This window comes from Pongo abelii, chromosome 2 (assembly GCF_028885655.2).
Source record: "Pongo abelii isolate AG06213 chromosome 2, NHGRI_mPonAbe1-v2.0_pri, whole genome shotgun sequence".
Lineage (NCBI taxonomy): Eukaryota > Metazoa > Chordata > Mammalia > Primates > Hominidae > Pongo > Pongo abelii.
Genome location: NC_085928.1, coordinates 72,019,603 through 72,045,972, shown reverse-complemented (window position 1 = coordinate 72,045,972; position 26,370 = coordinate 72,019,603). Strand labels below are relative to the sequence as shown.

Below are 26,370 nucleotides of genomic sequence, written 5' to 3'. Positions count from 1 at the left end.
CTTCTCATCATATGTACATGATACCATTGTTGAAATTCCACGATGTTTATGCTCTCATTTTTGAAAAATGTAACCTTGGTCAGACATTAGTTATTTCCAGGAAAAATGTGACATGCATTTTAGGAATACCTAGATAGATTTAGGGATGATGTATTGCACATTCACCCTCATTTACTATTCAGCTTTACTTGCTATTTAATTCTCCTGTCACTACCAAATACTTTGGGGGACTAGGACTATGCTATTTTTGTGATCATTTCACATTTTATATCAATCCTCCTGCCCTTATGTATCATGTCTCATGTTTTTATTCCATCTTATCAGACCCAATCTTGTCATAGAATGTTTCATTTTCTGCTATAACTAAGATTTACTGTGCGTAAGGGTTCTCAAATTTTAGAGCCTATTTCATTTTAATTTTGTGTCATTTTTTGAAATGAACTCCATAATGCATTTGTAGCTTTGACCTGCTTCAAATTGAGGTTTGTCATTAATTTGCTTTTGAAACTGAGCCCAGCTTATCTAATACCAAGTAAATGGTTATTTGAACAGAAAATTGGAATATCTTATTTGTGTCCTAAAAGCAAAATCTTTGTTGTCAAAGGGAAAAATAAATATCAGATGCCAAAGGAAATAATGTTTTGATGTCAACTGGGGTCCTGTTCCTCAAACACAATAGAAACTCAACTTTTGTTCGAATTAATTCTTTCCAGTTTTCTATAGGACTAGCTTCCTTATTGATCTCTAAATTCCTCTGGGTCAGAAGAGTGGTTCCCCTGAAGTGAGGAACTGATAAAATGAGACTATTTATCGATTTGTTAGATATATTTTTACGTATGTTTTTAAGGCCCTTGTGGAAATAATTGCCAGTGAAGATGCTGTTTTTAACTAATGTAAGGAGACATAAGAGTCACCGGCTTTAAAACAGTGGTGAACTTTGAAAGGAGATAAACCTCGAGGAAAAAACCATCATATTCACAATAGGCCTTTTCCTTTTTGACCTCAAAACTCTATTTCTAGGAATAATTAGAGAAACACCGAAAGATGTATTAAAAAGTAGGATTATTGGGGTCTTACTTATATAGCAAATATATTAGAAACAATGAAAATATCTAATGACAGCAAACTGATAAAATATGGATTTCCCATAGTAAGCTCTGCAGTCTTTAAAAATTATGAATTTGATAATAGGTAATAATCTGGAAAAAGGTACACAAAATTCAAGTAAAAATATACAACTTAAAAAAAAAGTAAAACTATTAAAAATTTCTAGGCTGAAAGTGATGGCTCATGCCTGTAATCCCAGCACTTTGGGAGGCTAAGGCCGGTGGATCACTTGAGGTCAGGAGTTCAAGACCAGCCTGGCAAAAATGGTGAAATCTTGTCTCTAAAAATACAAAAATTAGCCGGGTGTGGCGGCATGTGCCTGTAGTCCCAGCTACTCAGGAGGCTGAGGCAGGAAGATCACTTGAACCTGGGACACAGAGGTTGCTGTGAACCCAGACTGCACCACTGCACTTCAGCCTGGGTGACAGAACAAGACACAGTCTCAAAAAAAAAATATTTTGTTTAACTATATTTATGATACCAATTTAAAATATATTACATGTATGTAACCTCCTGACAGATTATTCCTGCCCACTGCACAAATAAAAACCACAGCATTGCAGTAAAGAAGGAGTTTAGTTGATATGAGGCTAGCCATGCCATGCGGGAGACAGTTACTACTCAAATCAATCTCATTGAAGGCTTGTAGGGTAGAGGTTTTTCAAAGGCAGTTTGGGGGTAATAGTGGGGTGGCTAGGAAATGGGTGCTTTCTGCTGACTGGTTGGAGTGGAAATGAAATGATAAGGGGTCTAAGCTGTCCTTTTGTGCTGAGTTGCTTCTGGGTGAAGTTATAGGAGCAGTGAAACCATCAGTTGGTGGGTCTAGGTGGATCCATCGGTGTGAGACATACGAAAACCCTGAAAAGATATCTCAAAAGGCCAATCTACATTAGTGATGTTATCTGCAGGAGTAATTGAGGAAGGTGCATATCTTGTGACCAAATTAAGGCTCCTCTCCTCCCGCTACCCTGGTGGTCTCTCATTAGCTTTACAAAGATGGTTGATTTGGGGAGAAGGGCTATTATCATTTAGCCTATAACGTAAATGTCTTCCAAAGTTAGCTTGACCTAAGTCCAAGAATAATTAAGGCAGTTTGAAAGCTAAAGGCAAGGAGGGAATTGGCTAGATCAGATCTCCCTAACTGCCATAATGTTTTTACTTACATAATTTTTGCAAAGGTGGTTTCATGTGTTTTAATGCAGAGAAAAAAAGAGGAAAAAAAAATCCCATAATGACAGTAAGGGTGTACAATAGTTGGTGGAATTATGGGAAAATTTTATATACTTTTTTTATAACATTTTGGTTAAAATAATTTTTTTCTTCATCTTTTTTTAATGAGAAGAGATTTTACCAAAATTAAGGGTGACTCTTTTCACTAGAATAGACTTAATTCTTGGTTAACAACAAAGATAAAATGCAGAAAACAAAAGGTTGTGACCACTAAAGTTTCACTATGTTGTACATTTGCTTTCTGTTTAAAATAATATTGCTTTCCTCTCCCTGTGAGATCTCTGAGTTTATTTTATTTTATTTTTTCTCACACATCCAATCAGATCTGGACCTCCGTTTCCCTAGAGATAATCATGTTGTGTTGACCAATCATGTGTGTCAGAGAGGAGAGGAATTTGGGAATTTTAAACAGTCATTGTGTAGGCTACAGATGGGTAGTAGCAACACGAAATTCTTAGTCCATTTAAGGCAGGTCCTTCTTTGTACCTTAGCCACATTACTAATAGTAAAGTGGTATCATCTGTGAACCTAGAGTTTTCAGAGAAATCTTGAAAGCATTATTCTTAATTGCATGTATCCCATCAAGTGAAATTGACATGAAGAAAAGTATGCACAATTGTTCATGTAACTTCCCTCATTGTTCATGTAACTTCCCTCAGCAACGTTATATGTTGTAAGCTGTTAATATTACTTCTTAGATCCAATCTCCCACCCCATGGGGACTCTCCAGTGGCTCCACTGTACCTGCAAGGACTCACAGTCCATCACTGGCAAACTCTCCTCTTTCGTTAACCTCTCGTACTCTGCCTGAAGCCTGCCATCCACTGGGTCCAGCCACCTCCTCTGTAGCCCTTTTCAGTGGTGGCTATTTTTCCTTCTTCTTCTTTCACAGCATAAGACCTAGAAGTAAATGGGTTTCCTTCTTCCTTCTTACTGCAGCAAAACCATGATTCCTGTTCCTCCCTGTTTTTGGTTAAGGGAGTGTAATTCCACACCTTCTCCCGTTCCTGGTGACAGAAATCTCCCCTTGACAGCATGTTATCAGAGGCTTCCACAGTCAGCCCTCACATGTTCTTCCCTTCCGATCCGGCACAGATTTCAAGGCTCATCAGAACAAGCATTTGTTTGCATATACCCGCCATTCCTTTGCCCCGCCTCTGTTGAGTTTGGCCAGCAAGATATCAATCCTCACTACATCTACACGTCTACCTACTCTGCATCTACAGTTGAGGAGCCAATGTAGCTGGCAGATGCCATTTAAATCTACACCCTCAGACCTGAACTGGGTTGTTAGCTGGCTTCTTACATTTTTCTGATTGCTTCCTGCTTTCAGAGATAACAGATTTATATCTTCTCTCTTGTCCTTCTTTGACTCACTTCAGTAGAGAAATAGTCATCTTATCTTACTTCATCTTCTGCGTCACTTCCTCCACTTCTGCGTCACTGTCCCTTCACCAGATGTGCCAGGGCACCTGCCCACCCTCCTATAATGATGATGGATTTCTCCTTGCAACTAGGTAAGGGCAACATTAAATACAGTTTTGCTCATTCATGGGCTTTCCTGGTGTCTCATTCTTGTACAACCAATTATGCCTTTTAATCTAATGAACATGAAAAACAGTTCACGTATTTAAAATTAAATTCCATGCTAGGCCCCACAACCCCTTTCAACCAATATCTTATTTCATTCTTTTGTTTACAATTAAGTTTTTGAAAATGTCTGTACCTGCTTTCTCTATTTCCTCACCTCACCCCTCCTTTGCTTCTCAATCCCCTCCAGACAATTTTGGCCTTCCCCACTCTACTGAAACCACTTTGACATGGTTAAGGATTAACAGTGTTTTAAGAGAACAGGAAAAAGTATGATGCAGAAACTTCAGTCTTGAATAGAAGTTTGTCCAGTGGTCTATTAGAACAATGCTCTTCTTTTCTTTTCCCATCACTGGGACAAGAAAGTCAAGATACTTCAAAATGTATATTTTATTTGACCTAATAAAAGCAAAATAAAAATGAGTAGCTGGTACTCATTTGTTCGATACCTTGAGTTTCATGGTAACAATTCGAAGAGGACCATAGTATACAAAGTAAAGATTACCAGAATTTAAAGTGTCCTATCACATTGACAATTTATAAGCAGAGATTTCTAAGTCTCAACATTATTAATAATTTGTGCAATCTATTTTTTAATTTTGGAATGTTTAATTTTAAATTATAGTAATATTCTATTTTATAAAATTTATATATTGCAAATAAGATGTTTTAATTTTATTTTATACAGATTAAGAGATTCTACAAGAATCTCTTATAGAATATTTTTCTGATCAAGAAATATTTTCATATACTGTTTTTAGACTTGGTATTGTTTTAACCTTTTTACTTTCTCCTAAATTTTGTGGATATACTTTTAATATTTTATTTAGCATTAGTATAAAATGTACTACTTCAAGTGTTTTGTATGAGCTTTGTTTTTCTTTTTCTTTCTTCATCTTCTTCTTTCTCTTCGTCTTCCTTCTTTTCTTTTTCTCCCCCTTCTCCTTCTCCTTTTTTTAGTGGAGGCAGCCAGGCTCAGAACATCAGCTAGCCTTTGCAGCTTGAGTAGCAGAGGCTGTAGCCAGAGCATGATATGGGACTCCTGCAGTCATTATCCATGTTTACTGCTTTCACTGAATAATGTGGTCTAGTATGACCTTTATCCGAATTCTACATAACTATTCCAAATGTTTTAGAAATTAGCAGCACTGAAGCAATATCCTGAAGCAACCTGGGTGTGTGTGTATTCATATTGAAAGCTTATTTCCCTATTAATTTTTTTTAGATTTTCAAATCCATTTATGATTTGATTTTTCCAGCAGTATCAAATTGCTTCTTTTAATAATGGACCTAAAGCATAAAAGATCACATATTGTGATACCTAGAATAAGTCTCAGAATTAAATTCACATCGTAATTCTTATTAGCTATGCACTCATGAGGCCCTGGACAAGTCATTGAACATTAATTTCTTTATTAATATATCTGGGATAATTGTATCTTCGCTATATGTTTAAACATGCTAACATTCGGTCAGGCGCGGTGGCTCATGCCTGTAATCCCAGCACTTTGGGAGGCCAAGTCGGGCGGATCACGAGGTCAGGAGATAGAGACCATCCTGGCTAACACGGTGAAACCCTGTCTCTACTAAAAATAAAAAAAATTAGCTGGACGTGGTGGCGGGCGCCTGTAGTCCCAGCTACTCCGGAGTCTGAGGCAGTAGAATGGCGTGAACCCTGGGGGCAGAGCTTGTAGTGAGCCAAGATGGCGCCACTGCACTCCAGCCTGGGCGACAGAGCGAGACTCCATTTCAAAAATAAAATAAAATAAGTAAAATAAATATAAAATAAAATAATAAAATAAAATAAAATAAAATATAAAAACATTCAATTAATGGTTTTGTTTTGGCTGTTAGTAGTTTTAAAAGAAAGCGCTCGTAGAAGTTGTTTAAAGCTCCTCTGAATAAGTAATACAGTATGCGCTCACAATGTCCCTACTAATTTTGACATTTCATTTCCTACTCATTGATAGTTATCCGTGTTTTTTTCTTAGTTTTAGATGGCCTCATTTGTGAATGTATTACAAACAGAAATACATTTTTATTTGAACTATCAAGGGTTATAGTTTAACAACACCTTTATTACATCACTTATAATTTCTTTTTACTATCTGTGATTGCCAACTTAAATTTTGGCCAGAAATTTTGGGTGTAAAACTCATTTAATTTTATTGCAATTTATGTGTGTGTGAATATTATTAACACCTTATGTATGAGGCCAAGCGCGGTGGCTCACGCCTGTAATCCCAGCACTTTTGGTGGCCGAGGCAGGCGGATCACCTGAGGTTAGGAGTTTGAGACCAGCCTGACCAACATGGAGAAACCCCCGCCTCTACTAAAAATACAAAAAATTAGCCGGGCATGGTGGTGGGAGCCTGTATCCCAGCTATTCGGGAGGCTGAGGCAGGACAATTGCTTGAACCTGGGAGGCAGAGGTTGCAGTGAGCCGAGATCACCCCACCGCACTCCAGCCTGGGCAACAAGAGCAAAACTCCATCTTAAAAAAAAAAAAAAAATTATATATGAGTTCCAATTAATACTGTTTTCCCCTTTTGTTTACTATCATGGAAGCTTTTATAGCTTTGACTTATTTCATTTATTTTTGGCATTGCTAATATTTGGAGAGTGAAAGCCTTTTTGAAATTGACACTTTCATCACATTACTACTATTTCGCTATATTTTTGAAGTCGCTTATTTGATGACCACAAATTTTACAGGGTCCACCTTGAATTTCTTGCAGTCTCAAAATTTCTTACAGCCCTGCTTCTTTTTATTGCTTATTACTATAGGGATTTTGATTTAAGTATGGGTTATTTCCATTGTATTATTTCCTATAAGCAATGATTTAGAGCTAGGTAACACACAAGCTTCTAACCAATTCAATAACACAATAGGAAAATTATAGTTTCTTATTTGCTTTTGACAGCATGAGTACCTGCTGATATTTTTAATTTATTTGAATTTATTATCCTTTTGTCCTTTTCTTCTCTCTTTTTCTGAACAATCGCACTTCCTCGTTTTTGCTATGTATAATCTATTCACCTAGGCTATACACTGTCACATATATTATTCCACATAAAATCATGGTGTACCATAATACACACTAGGAGATGTGCGACAATTTTACTTCAAATTTAGAAACAATAATTTTCTGTAATGCAACTGAATTTTACTTAAGCCAGATGTCACAGTGTAACTAATAAATAACTACTGTACCATACATTTCAGGAAAAAAAATTCATGTATGTAAACATCCTCAGATAGAATACACATGGGAGTGGTCTAATAGCTAAACCACATAGTCTCCTAAACATTGTCTCTGCTGAAATTACTAAGATTTACCTTTACAGTATATATACCCATTTGATTTACTTTAAGCGATCATAAAAGAAGTTAATGATGACAGGTGTATGGGAAAATCAGTGCCTTCAAACAGTGTTTGTAGCAGTGTACACTGGCAAAATATTTTTTACAAACAATTAGGAAAGACATAACAGATCCTTAAACCTTGTCAACACTTTGGCTTAGTGATTTTACTTCTGGAAAAATACATATAATTACATTTTTTTCATGTAAAAAAAATTAAACAGTAGATTCTCCTCAAGGCTGGTGGTTATGGGAGGTGACAACTGCAGCATATTATCTCCTGGCTTCAAGAGTGGGCCCGTATTATACCAGTCATGAAACTTCACCTTCGTTGACTATGCCAGTTGGTCCAGGGGCTGACCACACAACCCACGACAAAGATCCAAAGGGCTTTTCATTCTGAAATAAGCACAGTAAATTTCTTTCTGCCCTGTGCAATTTCTGCCTTGTCCTTTAGATGGGAACCTACGGTTATAGCCACATGGGAATCATGAGAACTAACAGCCTGAGAGGCTAAATCCAAAAGACAGCCAGAAACAGGGAAAAAAAGAAAACAGTGATAAAACAGAAACAACAAGACAGAGACAGAAACGGAAACAGGCTGGATGGTGTTTGGTCTCTGAATCCAGCTCTACTGTGTTCTTTCTCTGGTGTATTGTATTAACCAATACATTCTCATTTTGCAAAAGCCAGTATAAGTTGGACTCATGTTTTTTTGCAACTATGGTGTCTTGACAAATGTGAGCTTTATAAAAACCTATATAATAATATTAAAATTTTTTATTATAGAACACTAAGTATAAAAATCATGATACAACATTTTATGTGGAACACTATTGCAGATGACCTGAAAGAGAAAACAAACCAAAAAGAAATTATATACATAATACATAAAAAAGAAGAAAAACATGGAAATATAAAAATAGTTATTTTTGGATGGTAGGATTAAAGGAATTCATTTTTTAATTTTTTTCTGATTTTCTATTGTTTCACATTTTAATAATATGTAAACTTAAAAGTGGAAACAAAACAAAACTTTTTAAGTTATAATTTTCATTATAATAAAGATTTTTTTTTTCTAAAATAATGGTTCTGAGACTTGGTACAGAAAAGAATTATCTAGAGCACACCAAATTCCTAGGCTCCATCCCAGCCTACTGAGTCAGAAATCCTAAAGTGGGGTCAAAGTATTTTCATTTCTTCCAAGGTTCTGAAGAACCTCTGAGACTAGAACCAAGATGGTACAATATGATGGGTGGGGGTGTTGGACTGGGTATTTAACAGACCTGGATTTGAACTCCAGTTCTGCCATTAGTAACTGGATAATTTTCAAGGATCTTTTTATTTCCTCTAAGCCTTGACTTTCTTATCTCTAAAATGAGGCTAAATTGATTTGATCATGATACATTGTATATATGTATCAAAATATCACTGTGTACCCCATAAATATGTGCAACTGGGTGTCTACTAAAAAAGGGGAAAAAAATAAATAAAGTGAGGCTAACTATTTTAATTGCAAGGGTAGATGAAGCACTGTTTATACAGCTTATACAGCATGTAGTATGATGTCCAGGCACAGCGTGAGCACTCAAGCATAATAACACATTATTTAAAAATAAAAAATAGATAAAACAAATTTAAAAATAGTAAATGTCACCATCATTATTATTAACCTTTCATGATGATGATAAAAATTTATAGGAAAAAGGTTTTAATTACGCCAAGTCGATTTATGTACCATTTTGAGTTTCATGCCATTGATTGGAGGAAAATTTCCTATCATCTTCTACTCTCCAGGGTATACTTCCAAATGGCATAATTCTCTGTCATAAAATATTTCCACTTTTTCTTCAAATTTCAGTAGAAAGGGATTGAATTTTAAGAGTCATCACTGCAGTACTGCTCTCATAAACAAAAGCAAACAAGCAAACAAAAATCACTGCGAGTGTTTTGTAAAGGGAGAAAGGCACCAATAGATTATTAAAGTTGAATTACCAGGGCCATTTACGCTCATTCCCAGTGCCTGTGTCACACATAACCCCTGGATAAGGAAAATAGCAATACTTAGTGAAGCGGGTAAACAGAATTTCCAGCCAAGGAGTTCAACAGACAATCTGAATTCTGGCTGGCTTTTTAACTCAGAGGTAATTACAGTAGATTTGGGGGCCTAACCTTAGTTTGCAATATTTTTTTAACTGAAATTATATTTTATGCAGGCCAAGTCAAACACTTGAAGGGCAGAGGGCAAGATGTAATTAAATTACTACCTTATTTATGTTAATTATTGATTCTTATTTAATGAGGACAAACATGTGGGTCTGTTTTGCTTGTTGCTGTTTTTATTGTTGTTTTTGTTTCTTGATGCTGCTGTACTACCAGCAGCTAAAGCAGTAGAAGGCTTAGAGTATGCTTGCACTAAATGTGCTGGATATTGGATAGAAGCATAAATACCATCACGTATGCAGTGGCAGACTACAGATACCACCGTCCTTATCTATCTACAACTGATCAGAAAACAGAGACTAAAAAACAAACTAACAGATACATACAATCCTTAATCACAAAAATCACAAATGGTGAAGAAGGGGTGCTATGTGAAGAAAGGATCTGCCTGGTGTGCAGGAAGGTACCAAAGAGAAACACTGCAGCAGACAAGGGAAGCAGAACCTGGTGAGGACGAAGCCCCAAAGCTCAGGAGCATGCCAAGGGGCCACACCTTGTCTGTTACAAAAGATCAGTACACACAGCTAGTACAGAGCTTCCTGGTTTGGTACCACAGAACTCTAGGGACTGGAGGGGTGCAGGGAATTGAATTAGGTGACACAAGACATTTTTGCCAGGAGTAAGTCGTCTGTGAGTCAAGGTCTAGAAGAAAGATTCAGAGTTGTTAGATGATCTGCAGCCATAAGTCTCTAAAAGTTAGGGATAAACAGAAGGCTAAATCAATCCCTCCCACACACATACACCCCCCTGTGTCGTGAAGAACTCTGCTCTGAAGCAGAGAGACATTTTACAGCTCTGTCCTCTCTCCATCATAAAGCCCAGAAAATAGCTGGTCCAGGAAGGGCTCACCTAATTCAAAGTGAACAATATTTGAAAAGGATGCACAATATGGACATGCACAGCATAATCATGTTTTTGTCAACTATGGGCCACATATACAACAGTGGTCCCATAAGATTATAATACTGTATTATACTGTATTTTTATCGTACCTTTTCTATATTTATTTGTGCTTAGATACACAAATCCTTACCATTGTGTTACAATTAACTACAGTATTTTTTACAGTAGCATGCTATACAAGTTTGCAACGTGGGAGCAATAGCCTATCCCATACAGCCTAGGTGTATAATAAGCTATACCATCTAGGTCTCTATAAGCACACTCTATGATGTTTGCACAATGACAAAATCACCTAACAATGCATTTCTCAGAATGTATCCCCATCATTAAGTGATACATGACTGCATCTGTGTAAATATATTACAAGAAAAGAGGAGGACTAGAACCAGAAAAACAAAAGTCAGAGACTACACATCAGAAAAATATTACCAAGGACCAGAGAATATTGTGTCCAAATGCATTTTCATGGATTTAAGTAATTTTAAAAAACAATCTTAAATTTTTTAAAAAGAGTTCCTAAATTTAAAGAAATAAGAGTTCACAGAGATATGGGCCAGGTAAGACATTAGAAATATGTTTCAATGGAAACAGATGAAAATTAAATTGGCAGAGAGAGCCCAGTAAAGCAGTGAAAGACAAAAATAAAACCATGGTATAAGTGAAGACTATATTAGAAAAAAGTAAAAACAAGTAACTTCAGGGACTGTTTAAAACACAATAAAAATATGGAGAACAGGACAGATTGAATAAAATTAACACATGCACTAGAAATTAATAATGAATTAAGTAGAGTTAGAGAAAAAAATGGATAGATACTGAAAATAGGCAAAGAGGTTTCAATATGCATTTACCATCCTTGAATTAAAAAAAATTCCTATGAAGGCAAAGACTAAAAACATATTAATAAAAAAAATTCAAAAATGCATTCTAAAAATAAGTTTCAAAATCACAGTGTGTCTCACAAAAAGTCAGTAAGGTATGGTTAAAACTGAAATGCCAAAAAACTGTTGGAATAAACAAATTCAATAAAGTTGCAGGATACAAAATGCTATTTTGTATAAAGTTGTGTAAAGTTGCAGGATACAAATTTCTATTGGCATTTTTATACACTAATAGCAAACTATGTAAAAAAGAAATCGATGAAACAATCTCATTTACAATAGCCACAAAATTTAAATACTTAGGAGTAAATTTAACCATGGAGGTGAAAGAAGTCTACACTGACATCTGTAAAACATTGATAAAAGAAACTAAAGAAGACACAAGTAAATGGAAAGATATTCTATGCTCATGGGGTAAAATAACATTGTTTAAATGTCCATACTACCAAAAGCTATCTACAGATTCAATGCAATCCTTATCAAAATACCAATGACATTCTTCACAGATATAGTAAAACAAATCCTAAAATTGACATGGAGTTATAAAAGATCCCAAATAGCCAAAGAAATCTTGAACAAAAAGAACAAAGCTAGAAGCATCACATTACCTGAATTCAAAATATACATTAAAGCTATAGTAAACAAAACAGCATGGTACTGGCATAAAAGATAGACAAATAGACCAAAGGAACAGAATAGAGAGCACAGAAACAAATCTAGAAGCCAATTGATTTTTGACGAAGTTGCCAAGAATACGTGGTAGAAAGTACAGTCTCTTCAATAAACAGTGCCTAGAAAAGTGGATATCTTCATGTAGAAGAACAAAGCTAGATTCCTATCTCTCAACAAACTCACACAAAACTCAGCTCTAAATGGATTCCAGACAGAAATGTAAGGTTCAAAACAATGAAACTACTTGAAGTAAACCTAGGGTAAATGCTTCATGTTGGCCTGGGCAATTTGGAAAAGACCTTGAAAGTATAAACAACAAAAGCAAAAATAGACAGATGAGATTACATCAAACAACTTCTGCACAGCAAAGCAAACAGGCAACAGAGTGAAATGACGACCACAAAATGGAAGAAAATATTTGCAAACTATGCATCAAGAAGTTAATAACCAGAATGGATAGGGAACTGAAACAACCCAATAGCAAAAGAAAAATAATTATATTTAAAAATGGGCAAAAGACTTCAATAGCCTGGCTTGGTGGCTCACTCCTGCAATCCCAGTACTTTAAGAGGCTGAGATCGCTTGAGGTCAGGAGTTTGGGACCAGCCTGGCCAACATGGTGAAACCTATCTTCTAAAAATACAAATTAGCTGAGCATGGTGGTACATGCTTGTAATCCCAGCTACTTGGAAGGCTGAGGCAGGAGAATCGTTTAAACCCAGGAGGTGAAGGTTGCAGTGAGCCCAGATTGTGCCACTGAACTCCAGCCTGGGTGACAGAGCAAGACTCTGTCAAAAAAGGCAAACAAAAAAACCAAAACAAAACAAAAAAAAACCTGAATAGACATTTCTCAAAAGAAGACATACAAATGGCCAATAAGTATATGAAAAAATGTTCAATATCACAAATCATTAGCAAAATCAAAACCACAATGAGATACCACCTCACACTTGTTAGAATGGCTATCACCAAAAAGACAAACAATAACAAATGCTGGTGAAGATGTGGAAAAAGTGAAACTCTTATATGCTGTTAGTGGGAATGTAAATTAGTACAGCCACTAAGGAAAATAATAAGGAGAGTCCTCAAAAAAATTCAAAATAGAACTATCATGTGATCCAGTAATCCTGTTACTAGGTATATAGCCAAAGAGAATAGAATCAGCATCTCAAAGACATATTTGTTTTCCCATGTTTATTGCAGCAGTATTCACAATGGCCAATATATGGTATCAATCTAAGTGTTCATTAAAGGGTGAATGAATAAAGTAAATGTGGTATATATACACAATGGGCTACTATAATATTTGGTCAATAAAAATAATGAAATTCTTTCATTTGCAGTAACATGAATGAAACCGGACAACGTTATGCTAAGTGAAATAAGCCAGATACAGAAAGACAAATACCGCATGATCTCACCTATGTGCAGAATCTAAAGACGTAAGTCTCATAGTAGTAAAGACTAGAATACTAGTTACCAAGGGCTGGGGAAGGGAGAGAGAAGGGGGAATAGGGAGAGATTGGTCAATGGGTACAAATTTATGGGTAGATAGATGGACCATGTTCTGGTGTTCTATTGCACAGTAGGATGACTATGATTAACAATATTGTGGCTGGGTGTGGTGGCTCATGCCTGTAATCCCAGCACTTTGGGAGGCTGAGGTGGGTGGATTACCTGAGGTCAGGAGTTTGAGACCAGCCTGGCAAACATGGCAAAACCCTGCCTCTACTAAAAATACAAAAAATTAGCTGGGCGTGGTGACAGGCGCCTGTAATCCCAGCTACTTGGGAGGCTGAGGCAGGAGACTTGCTTGAACCTGGAAGGCGGAAGTTGCAGTAGCTGAGATTGCACCACTGCACTCCAGCTGGGCAACAGAGTGAGACTTTGTCTCAAAAAAAAAAAAAAAATATATATATATATATATGTGTGTGTGTGTGTATATATATAGTACTCTGTATCTCTATATTTCAAAATAGGTAGAAGAGAGGATTTTGAATCCTCTCATCACAAAAAAATGACAAAGGTATGAGGTGATGGGTATGCTAAATACCTTGATTTGATTTTTCCATAATATATACATCCCACTGTACCTCATACATATGTACAATTATTATGTCAATAAAAACACAATTTAAAAATTACTGAAATACAACCCAGTAAAGTTACGATTTTTAAAAATATAATTCTTTGAACATCCAGACAGAAAGATCAAAAAACTGTACGAGAAATATATCAGGCTGGCCTTAGCATTCACAACAATGTACATCATCAGAAATCAGTGGAGAGATAAATGCACAGTCCTCCAGGAAATAAAGTGTGAGCAAAAATGTTATACACACCTAGACGAACTGCTGAAATAGAAAGGCAACAGCGGGCATTTTTGATCATGCAAGCACTAGGAGAATATATTTCCTCTAAAGCCAACTTGAAGAAATTGTTTAAAAAAATAAATCTCAGTTGAACACCTGTTGAATAGAAACACTGTAGCACAAGGACAATGGTGAACCTAAACTCCATTTGACTTTAAAAGTAAGGAAAAAAGAACTCTTGGAATCACAGCTTCATTAGTACAATGTGAATGGAATGACAACAGAGAAACAATATAACTAATAAAAGTTGGCAAGAAATTAGGCAGTTGTGTAAGAATATTGATTATTTCATCTTTTATAATCAGAAGTCTAAAAGCCTCACTTATAGCTGATAGTTCAAACAACTGAGGTTTGGATATATTTTAAGGTGTGAAACAAGTACAAGTAGAACTAATAGTAGTATCTACTAAACCATGTTGGAGAAAATGAATGAATTGGAGATGTATCAATACATCATTGTTCTAGTGTCTACAAAATAGGAGATAAGTACACTAAATCATGTTATAGATATAGAATCAAATACTAAAATGACCCAAACAGAAACAAAAGTTTCCAGAATGGTAGTAAGATACCCAACCCACACACCATAAAGCAAAGAAATATACACAAAACAGAAAAAATAGAGCAATAAAAGAGAAAACAGCATAAAATATGACAGAATGAATAGAAATACACTATTATAACTTTTCACTGAGGTTAGGAAGGAAACAAGGATGTTCATTATCACAAATATAAGTATGGCATAAAAATGGGAAAGAGGGGAATAATGCTATCATTATTTGAAAAAGATATGACACACTTGAAAAATGCAAGAAAATCATCTTGACGTCTTATAACAGGAGAATACAGTGACATGATTGGGAACAAAATTAATCAACAACAAAAATTAACGGCCTTGCTATAGACAAAAAACTAAATTTTCAAGTGACAGAAGAGACTCCATTTTAAATAGAAATAGAAACATAGAATACCTATGAATAAACTAAAAATATTTGAAGACATATTTATTGAAGAAAGTGTAGAAGGTTATTAAGACACCTAAAAAGTGCTTGAATAGAAGGAAAATCATATTGATCTGGGATAGGTAGACTCTATACCATGAAGATTTCAACTCATCCTAAATTACTCTACGAATTTAATTCAATTCCGATAAAACAGTTGAAAGGATAATTTTCTCTCTGGAATTAGGGATTTAGATTCTAAAGATCATATGGAAAACTAGTTATGGCCAGTATCTCCAAAAGAGGAGTAGGAAGAGGTGAGAATATACTCTCCAAATCATACTACAGATATTATCAAACTAATTAAATGGCAAATACAGTGTTGGAACACAATAGAGTCCAGAAATAGACCCAAATTACACAGGGAATTCATTATATATCAAAAATGGAACTTATATCAAGGAAGAAAGGATAGGTTATTTGATAAATCTCATGGAGAAAACTGGATAAAACATGAAAAGATATAAATGGAAATAATGAAAACACGAATGTTCCTGGGGAAAGCATGGAAGCATTTTTTTGAAGATACAGACCTTTCTTAGTGTTGGTCAAATCATAGAAACCATGCTAAGAATTTATAAGTTCATAAGCATTTTGAATAAGAAAAAAACCAAACAATGTCAAAAGGCAACACAACAAATTAGAAAAAGATACTTCCAACAAGTACTTTAAGTGTGACTGCTATTCATTTTTACTATATAAAGAATTTTTATGTATCAGAAAACAAACCAACAGGAAAAAATAGGCGTAGAATAAACAAAGCTTACAGACAAATAAGAAACTAAAATTTGTCTTTTAAATATTTCAAAAGGTGCTAAGCTCTCACTTATATATAGATACACAGACACACTCACTGACACACACACACACACATATAAACTACATTGAGACATCACTTTTCATTTATCAATGAAGACATAGAGGAAAAAAAAACCCCTCTTTTATTGTTGTGACAGTTTAAATTGCACAACTTTTGCAAAGGTCAGCCTGATTACAAATTTGATAACACACACCACAATTTAAAATGTAGGTATGTTTTAATTTGGCAAATTTACTGCTAGGTATTTTTTTCTTCAGGTACTCTAGTATTTAATAGGTATAAACAAAGACATATATACAAGAACAGTCATTGAAAAATTGTTTGCAATACTTAAAACAGTTCACATGTTCAATAATAGAAAACTGAATTCAATATTATAATACAGCTTGATTATGTAACTATTTGTGCATTGGTATTGGTTAGGACTATATCTGGAAAAATTCACACAAAATGAGTAATAGTGCTAGCCTATAGGGAAGGAAACAGGAAAACAAACAAGTGGAAAGTCTTACTTTCCCTATGTGTGCATTCATAATTTTTGATGGCATATCATGTACACATATTATCCATTTAAAAAAAAAGACAAAATAATAATGGAAGTGAAATGATTGTAGTAAGTACTTCCTAAATGCAGTTTGTTCTGACAAAATTAGTGTGAAATATTGGCTCAAAACTGTCCTTTTCATAATTTTGTATATTAGAATAGTTTAATTTTTTAGAGGCTGATACATATATTGAATTGTTTGACTGCATACAAGCTTCCACAATACTTAGATTAAATCCGAAAGTAATCAGTTCTTCTATCATTCACTTGCTGCTCTGTTTATGCTAAGATATTGGATCAAGATGAATTTTTTTCCTAAACTGCAGTCATCAAATCTCATTTCCCATTGACTTACCTATTTATATTTGAAGCACAACTGTTTAACTCTGTCCATTTGCATAGGTCAGTTAATAAACCTTCCAGATATTTAATTTGTATCCATGATATAACTAACCCAGAAGCATTGGTCTATTTTGATTTAATTTGATACTCTCTTTTGAGAACAGTCTGAATATTTACTACAAAGATTGTAGTTTCCCTTAACATTTCATCATGGACATTTTCATTCACTCAACAAATATTGACCTAAGCTCTCTGGGTTTATGTGATGATGGGGATATTTGTAGAAAAGATAGTGAGAATTACATATAAATATCATGTTCTGTAGTGCCTCATAAGCCTCTGATATTTTGCTATAATGTAAGACGTTTATTTACATTCACATTCAACTTACATTTATTGGATAACAGATATTGGGATATAAAACCAAATCAGCCATGGCTGCTGACAATCCAGCAGGGTGGAGAGAGAGATATATGAATGGTTCATTACAATTTGATATGACAAATAAATTTATAGAAAGACTCACATGAGCAAAGGAAGAACACAACCCAACTCAGTCAGGAGAGTGGGGAGAGCGTGCTGGAGACAGCGACTCTGTGTCTGAAGAGATGGTTGAATTTAACTAGGGCAAACACAGTGAGTATGGCATGGTGATGGAGTGCTAGTTCAGAGTCCAAGAATCTAAAACTTACTAACTCCATGTCCATGGGCAAGTTACTTTATTTCTCTGTTTAAAATGGTGATAATAATGGTCCATGCCTGTCAAGATTGATTGGGGATTACATGAAATGATTAGAACAGTACCTGGAGTTTAGTAAGCAGCTTATAAAAACAAGCTGCTATTGGGTTTTTGTTTGTTTGTTTGTTAAGTTCCAGGGTACATGTGCAGGATGCGCAGGTTTGTTACATGGGTAAACCTGTGCCATGGTGGTTTGCTGCACCTATCAACCCATCACCTAGGTATAAAGCCCAGCGTGCATTAGCTAGTTTTCCTAATGCCCTCCCTCCTGACACCCACCCCCTGACAGGCCCCAATGTGTGTTGCTCCCCTCAATTGTCTATGTGTTCTCATTGTTCAACTCCCACTTGTAAGTGAGAACATGCAGTGTTTGGTTTTCTGTTCCTGTGTTAGTTTGCTGAGGATAATGGCTTCCAGCTCCATCCATGTCCATGCAAAGGACATGATTTCATTCCTTTATATCACTGCATACTATTCCATGGTGTACATGTGCCACATTTTCTTTATCCAGTCTGTCATTGATGGAAGACATGCTATTGTTTTTATTATCAAGTATGGTAGAGTGGGAGAAGGGAGGTAGAGCCTTACAAAGAAGAGAGTGACAGGAAGGACACAGAAGCAGAAGAAACAGCCTTGCACAGGGTGCAGTTCAAGCCAGAGAATGGCAAGAGATGAATGTGAAGAAGTTGGCAGGGACTACAGCACAGTGGCTGCCAATGCCCTCCTTAGGCACTTGACGGTCATCATGACTTGGGGATATTCTCTGCAGGGGAAGGATGTGCTCAGACTTGGCTGGCTGAGCTGTCACTCAGGATGTTTGCAGTGGATAAGACTGGAGTCACAAAGTGATAGATCAGTTTAGCGAGAAATGATGAATTCTGAACTGGAAGAACAATGCTAGAGAACAGAGTGGAAGCAAGCAATTTAAGGAATATCTAGTGGGGAAATATTATCAAGTCAAAGTGGATGATTTGTTGTATTTTGTGGAAAGATGGGGGAAGCCATGGATCACATGGAGTCCAGCTTTACAGGCGATTTTTACTGTTATCCCCAAAGGAGAGAACAGGGATACCAGGGAGAAAAGAAGATGAGCATGCAACAGCTCAGTGCCATTATTCACAGCCCCTTTCCCCAGTTTTTCATATCCAGAACTTCTCCTTAAACAGCTAAGCCTTTCAACTTGCTAAAATATCAGCTCAGTTGAGCAGTCTGGAGAATAAGGAAGCATGAGTCTCCACTGACGAATTATGCCTTCTCTCCCTCGATGTAAATGCTCCCTTAAATCACCCTTGAATTTCTCCTCTATTCCCGAGGAACTGGTTGGGAGTTGAAGCAGGCTATAATAATTTAATCTCTACATAAATTCATAGAATAGAACTGACAGGACAAAGTTTCACACCACTATATTCTGAATGTTCACATCTCATTTCTGGATGCCACTGAATCTTTATCCATTAAAAGAACAGCACATTCTTAAAAATCCCGTAATTTTTTTTCTTATTTGATTTGCTGTGGCATTCTAAAGAGATTCAGGACATTTTCCATCTCTGCTTTTACGCATTTGTATTCCATATAGATGCTTTCAAGGTTTCAGTTGCTGAATCTGCATTGTTGAGATGAAATCATGAGCCTTTTGATTTAATGTAAAAGCTTCATTATTCTCAGCTGTGTCATTTGGTGCCTGTATCTCTGCTGCCTAAAAATGCCATCAGGATTCATCAAAAAATAAACAAAACTCTCTTAAAATTTACTTTCTGTCTGTAAACTATAGGAAGAGTAGCCGGAAGGGTACAAGGAAATCTAAATAGGATGCAAAATACATGCAGGGATTTTGATACACGTTATTCTTCTGTAAACTTCGTTTCATGCCGCCATTTTAAAAATTTCTAAACAATTCAGAGAGCAACCCCGTTTTCCCTTCCCACAGAAAAAGAGTTTAGATTAAGGATATTAGCATCATTTTCTCTTCCAGTTTGAGTTCACTTTGTATTTCATAAAGATGAAATGGATGCTTATTCTTACACTATTCCTGTGTTATTCTTTATGTACTCTCTACAGATAGATCAAATTTAGTATCTCATAGAACGTGGGGCAGGCATCATGTACATACAACTGTACCAGAGAAATCATGCTTCAAAATAGAAAAATATTACCATCCTCATAACATGATTTTATCTACTAAAGTGCTTTCGTGTGAAAAAAAAAAAAAAAAAAAAAGATAGCATAGGAGGTTACCTAAGACTTATGTTTTCCAAAAAGGGGGACATGTAGTACTGCTGATAAATGAATATGGTTTTGAGTATAACACTAAGGTGGAATTAATTACCTAGAAACACGTAATAAGAAAAGTTTCCTTGTTTCAATTATTTCAGTACTTCTAATTACTTAAAAGAGGAGGGAGAGAATCAGGAAAAATAACTAATGGGTACTAGGCTTAATACCTGGGTCATGAAATAATCTGTACAAGAAACCCTATGACACAAGTTTGCCTGTGTAACAAACTTGCCCATGTACCCCTGAACTTAAAATAAAAGTCAAAAAAAAAAAAAGCAGTTGTGTGCTGGGTTGCCTCTTAGATGCTTACAAGAGGAGGCTGTTTGCATCTCCTCCCAACCATTTCCAGTGATGCTACCTCGATAGCCTGAAATTATCCATGGTGGAAAGATCTGCAGACAGAAATCAGAAATTTCTACAAGTCAGCCTCTTTGTCTCACATAGCTGTTAAATGTGGACAAGCACATCATTGTTGGGAGGGGATAGTGTCGGTCTGTCCTACCATTCAGGTCTTCAGCACTTCTGTAATCCATGCTCACCTCTTTTTTAATAACAAACCTGCAGTTTCCAGCCTTTTGTGTGAGGTAGACTCTCCTAGTACCATTTTCCTTCCATTGACATCACTTTGGAAGTTATCTTTAATTTATGCCAGCTGTATTGGTTTTGCTTTTGTAGTAATGATACAGTGTCTTTCTTTAAATATATTTATTTAAATCAATTCAGTAAGAAAGATGAGCTCAATTTAAAAAAAGTGATTATGTAGATAATACATTAAAAAGGCAAAATAAAGAAAGTGTTACTGGTAAACCCAAAGATTGGGACACATTGTTCTGGGCAGTTTTCCAGTTTTTATTGCTATACAGTTTAATGGGTTACAGTTCTCAGCCACAATTTCTACCCTCGTTATCTAGCCTCGAGGAGTAAGTCTAGGGTATCAAAGAAATACGCATGCCTTTTCTCTCTCTCTATCTTTCATTCTTTCTTACCTCAATGCAAGTTTCTGTGAAAACTAAAATGAGGATTTCTCTGTGGTTGAGTCTGGCCCTCTCTTGAATGGTTCTGTTTCAACCTTTTCAGTGATTTTATGGTTGTCTGCCTTAAATGTAAAACTCCTCCTGGTTCCTTTGTTAGGTCCCTGGATGTCTTCCCAGGGCTCCTACTGTGAGGGCTGGGGAAAGGATTGATGGCTGAGAAGGGAAGAAATGTGGGAGACTTTAATTTCAGAGCTTTTATTTGTGGTTTGTTTTCCTATTTGTTTTTGTGAAAAGGCAAGCACATAGCATGAGGCTGGAGACGAGACTGTGCAAGTAGATTATTACTCTAATACTGACTTTGGTTGCCTCCTTTTGACCACTTTATTGATACCTAAGATCCATAAACAAGACCAACTCCTTCCCATAACTCAAACCAACAGCTGATTTATATTGCACTGTATAGTCTCTTACTCACAGGAGCATCAGTCGTCTGAAAGAAATGTGCCACTTAATCCCTTTTCTGACTGTCATTCTCTTCAAAGGCCGTACTTCTGGGAAGATATAAAGGTGAAAATTTAAGAAGATGTGGGATATAGTTTGAAAATTTGTCAGCGTTCAATATTTAGAAGTCAGAAATTAGTTATCCCTCCTTTCTGGAGACTCTTCGCTTCAGCATTCAGTCTACTAGACAAGCTGAGAATGGAGACATAAAATAATTTTGGAGTAGTTGAAATAGACAATAAGATTAAACCACTGTTTGAGTGATTTCTAGAGAGCAATAAGTTTTGCTCAAACATTTCATCTTGATTTCCATTTGCTTTTTCTATAAAAATAAATCCAGATCAACAGGAGCTGAGTCACCACTCAGACATGACATTTTACATTGTCTTTTAAATACAATCGCTATTATGGTGACAATTACGCACATGAAAAATGTGCCTATTGCCTTTTGTCCATGTTTAGCAGCCAGCTGTGGTGTGTGTGCATGTGAAAGAGTGTCGATGTGTGCATGTGCATATGCGTTACAATAAGATAACCTCCATTTGCTATTCTATTACAATACCTCCGGTGAGCCTCTGTTTTGAAAAAGAAAAGGTTAGATTGAGAAATAAGTAGCTTACAATGGACACGTTATAAAATTAATATAGAGAAATTCTAAGTAGTCACAATATTCAGATATCCAATATTTTTCCTAATACATTATAAAAAAAGTATGTGCTTGGATGAGGATTTGATTTGGATAAAAAGGAATGGGGACAGAGAGAGGAAGAGAGAGAGAGAGAACAAGAATTAACTCTTTGTATGTTTCTGGGATCTTTAAATGTTATGTCTAATTCTATATAATTGGAACTGTCTTGTATAATAAAACATATGTGAGAATATTAAGAAGTTATTAATTCCTTCTTTTATAAAAGGGAATAATGGGAGCCAGAAAAGGAAGTGACTGGCTCAAGGTCACCCAGTTCTTTGGAGGCATCAGACTAGAATCCAGTTTCCCTCTTTCCTTGTCCTGTGGACATTTTGTTACTCTTATATGTAAAACAAATATTTAATGTGATAGTAAACCTCAGATCGTATATGTTACTTAGTTGTGAGCAGAATATTTTCACTATGAATACCTATTTACTAAGGTGAAAGTTTATTCTTTTTCACTTTATAAACCTTTACACAAATGAATGCAAAATCAGAATATATATTGAAAGCTGCTTGTACTGACTTACACATTCAAATGAATTTATACACTAGGGTCACCAGTCTTGCCTTTTTTTTTTATAAGTAAATATTTATGTTGATTTTATAAGGCTTTCAGACATTAAGTTTGAGAAAGTTAATGGTTATCAGGATTTGCATACAAGATCACAAAACAGTAAAATAAACCAAAGAACGAGACTTCCTTACAACCTCCAAAACATAATAAATTGCAATTTCTAGTGTAATCTTTATTCTCATGCTATATTCATTTTGGTCTCTTAATTATTTTCCATTTTATACTCTGACTTTCTCTGGAATCTCTTGTATGATCTCCTCTATCTTAATAGCGTAGTCACCTATTTTAGCTTGACTATATTTTTATCATTTGGAGTAGGATATACTTACTAAGCCAGTTATACTCTGGTGAACTTGTGAATGAAAAAACTTTAGAGAACAGAGAATTATTTCACTGATCCTCACTCAATTTCGGGAAAACCATATCCCTAAAACAGCAATTCTGACTGATAAATTTTTCCATGTCTAAACAGAAAGAAAAGTGAAATTATGGGAATCCTATGATAGTTTACTATACATTGTGTGCTTTTAATAGTTCAGCACTGGTAATGTTTGATAATCAAGAGTAAATTAATATGCTAACATTTAGAAATGTATACTTTAATAAGTATAAAGTGTATAAACAATTAGGTAAGCTTGTGGAGAAGCTGACCAAGATACATAAATTAGGAAATACAGGTGTCCATCTAAATTTTCTATATTTCATTTTTTCATAATATTTATTAAAGGTGTTTAATATATAGTTTCTCATCTGCCATTTTGGGAGTCCTTTATTGTAAAGACAATTCTATCGTCTGATGACAAACAGCAACCACCATGGTTATTCAGGACCTCCACGTTGGATAAATTCAATTTCTTCTTGAGACACAAGTTTCCTTCTGTATTTCCGAGGTAATGTTTTTATTATTTCTGCAGTGTCTGGTGGACCCTGATACAGCAGCAAATCTGGTGATGTATCCCTTAGAATGTTGTGAAATTACAGAAGAGTGAGATGGTAGCCCTGCTGATCTCAAAGCTTCTGATACATTGGGTTTAGGAGTGTCTCTTCTGTCAGGAAACCTTATTAATGGAGTGTGTGGTTTGACTACCTGAACGACCCTACTGGCAGACGCCATCTTGCTGCCAATCATAACCCCTGAGAAAGGGCAGTTTCCAGTCTTGCCTTTTAATTTATGAAATTTGTGACAAGTATGGACTTGAAGGAGCATTTCCATACTGTGGGCGTTTTAGGCCCACATCTTGCATCTGTACATCTTTGAGAAGTACACAGAGAAGGACTGAAGATGAGTAGGGCTGAATGGGATCCCAGCCCACACACCGCTTCTTCATGCAGTTAGCTCTTTCTTAAGTTCAGGAACTTAAGTTGGAACACCTATTCTGACCAGACCAACATGTTTAGGCAGGTTTGATGATCATTTCCTGGGTTCCCATAGTATCTATCCTGTGTCTAAATATGACATATTGTGTTGAACTAGACTATAAATTCCTTGAGGATGCCTCTGTATCTACTATACCTCCCCACCTCTGGACACAAGCAGAAGCTCAAGCAGTGTTAATGAAATGACCATATCTAAGTAACTTCCCCCAGGATAAAACTTCCCCATTCCCTGCTATCATTTTGTCATTACCAAGTAGTGACATATATACATCGTAGGTTGATTGTACAAATTCCATTCCTTAATTGAAGGGTAGATTTTAAGCTGCCTAAGATTCAAATATTTGTTTAAATTTGTATAATGAATATGTGCTTGTGCCTGGCTCCATGGAGTAAAAGTCAAAACCTCAAACCAGCAAGAGACCCAGATTCTAGTCTCACAAAAATGTGTTTGGTCATCCAGGATCAGCTGTTGATACTCTCAGAGCTTCAGTGCCTTCATGGGTCAATAATAGGAACATCTGTTATTTGCCTCATAGCACTGGTGCAAAATATAATAATATGAGTATTTTATTAATAGCAGTTCACATGTATGAAGCTTTTCCTATGTTCCAGGCACTATGTTAGTTCCTTTATAAGTATCAATTTATTTGATCCTCACCACAAACCATATCCTCGAGTTCAATAGGGCCATGATTCATATCCAGGCTAAATCTGATTTTGAATCCAGGTCTCACACTCCTAAACGATTGTCTCATACTATTTGCCCTCAAATGAGATAAAATATGCAAGTATTTTGAGACATAGCAAAGTGACTCAGAACTATAAGGCAATGATGGTGTAGAAATGGATGCATAGACTGAATCTTCAATTAAGCAAGAAAAAATTGACATAGAGAAATCCGAAGAAATTCACGAAAGACATTGTCCCCATGGAAGGAGGGGAAGAAGTGATCCAGTGATATATTTGAAGGAGGTAGAGTGGGGAGGTGTGATTGGCTAACAGAGTTGGAATCACATCTGTTATTACTTCCCTTGCTTTATTTACAGCAGGTGGTAATCTCAACTCCCGTTCTTCCACTCTCCCTACACCCACCTTCTACCACCTTCTCTAACCTGGTCAGAAATCTTCTAGTCCTTTAATGTTCAGCCAAATCACCACCTCCTTGTGATTTCTTTTTAGGTTTTTGCCTTACTCCCTTAGAAATGAATCATTTCTTCTTTTCTGCTCTCACAACCTCGTTTACTTCTATTTCGGGGTTTCTTAAATTTGGTATTCTTGACATTTTGGTCCAGATAATTCATTTGTGTTTGGGAGCTGTCTTGTACATTGTAGGATGTTTGGCAGCATCTCTGGCCTCTGCTTTTTGAATGTATGATTTACTCCCTGAGTCATGACAATCAAAAATGTCTCCAGACATTGCCAAAAGTCCCCTCCAGGGCAAAATCACCTCAGTTGAAAGCTTTTGGTTTTTTAGCCATTGTAACTACATGACCCGGTTTTTAAGGGGAGCCCCATACCTGAGCAAATTGTTCCAGTGTTCACTTTGAAAAATATTCTTACTATTAATATATAACCTAGTGTTTCTCAAACTTTTACGAGCTTTAGAGAAACCTGGGAGCTTATTGACACATAGATAGCTGGCCCCCAAGCCACTTTTCCCCAAGTCTCTGATTCCTCTACTCTGGGTGGGGGTGTAAGAGTGCCTTTCTAATACATTTTTTTTCTTTTTTTGTTTGTTTTTGTTTTCTTTTTCCTAGCTTCACAAACTTTGTTTAATAAATGTCATAATCTCACAAAGTAAAATGCTATCATTGAATATAACAAATGTTTGCATCATATAAGTAACAAATATTTATCTGGTATAACTACTACATGTATTCACTTATCTATTTAGATATATCATTATATAAATGATATAATGCGGCACTGCCATCTATGTGGATTCATCAGTGACTTTTTTTTTTTTTTTTTTTTTGAGACGGAGTCTCACTCTCTTTCCCAGGCTGGAGTGCAGTGGCGCGATTTCGGCTCACTGCAAGCTCCGCCTCCCGGGTTCACGCCATTCTCCTGCCTCAGCCTCCCGAGTAGCTGAGACCACAGGCGCCCCCACCACGCCTGGCTAATTTTTTGTATTTTTAGTAGAGATGGGGTTTCACTGTGTTAGTCAGGATGGTCTCGATTTCCTGGCC

The 26,370-nt window shown here is 36.0% G+C and overlaps 1 long non-coding RNA gene and 1 pseudogene across 2 annotated transcripts in view; both read right to left on the bottom strand.

The window, feature by feature from the left end:
• The window catches only part of LOC100938262 (uncharacterized), an 87,042-nt gene that overhangs the window by 30,985 nt on the left and 29,687 nt on the right, over positions 1–26,370 (bottom strand). For both annotated transcript variants that reach the window (XR_008523704.2, XR_008523703.2), the window contains exon 3: positions 21,512–21,587. This is a non-coding gene — a long non-coding RNA (uncharacterized LOC100938262). The remainder of the gene's footprint in view (positions 1–21,511; positions 21,588–26,370) is intronic.
• Positions 23,547–23,951, bottom strand: LOC100938207 (alpha-ketoglutarate dehydrogenase component 4-like; annotated as a pseudogene).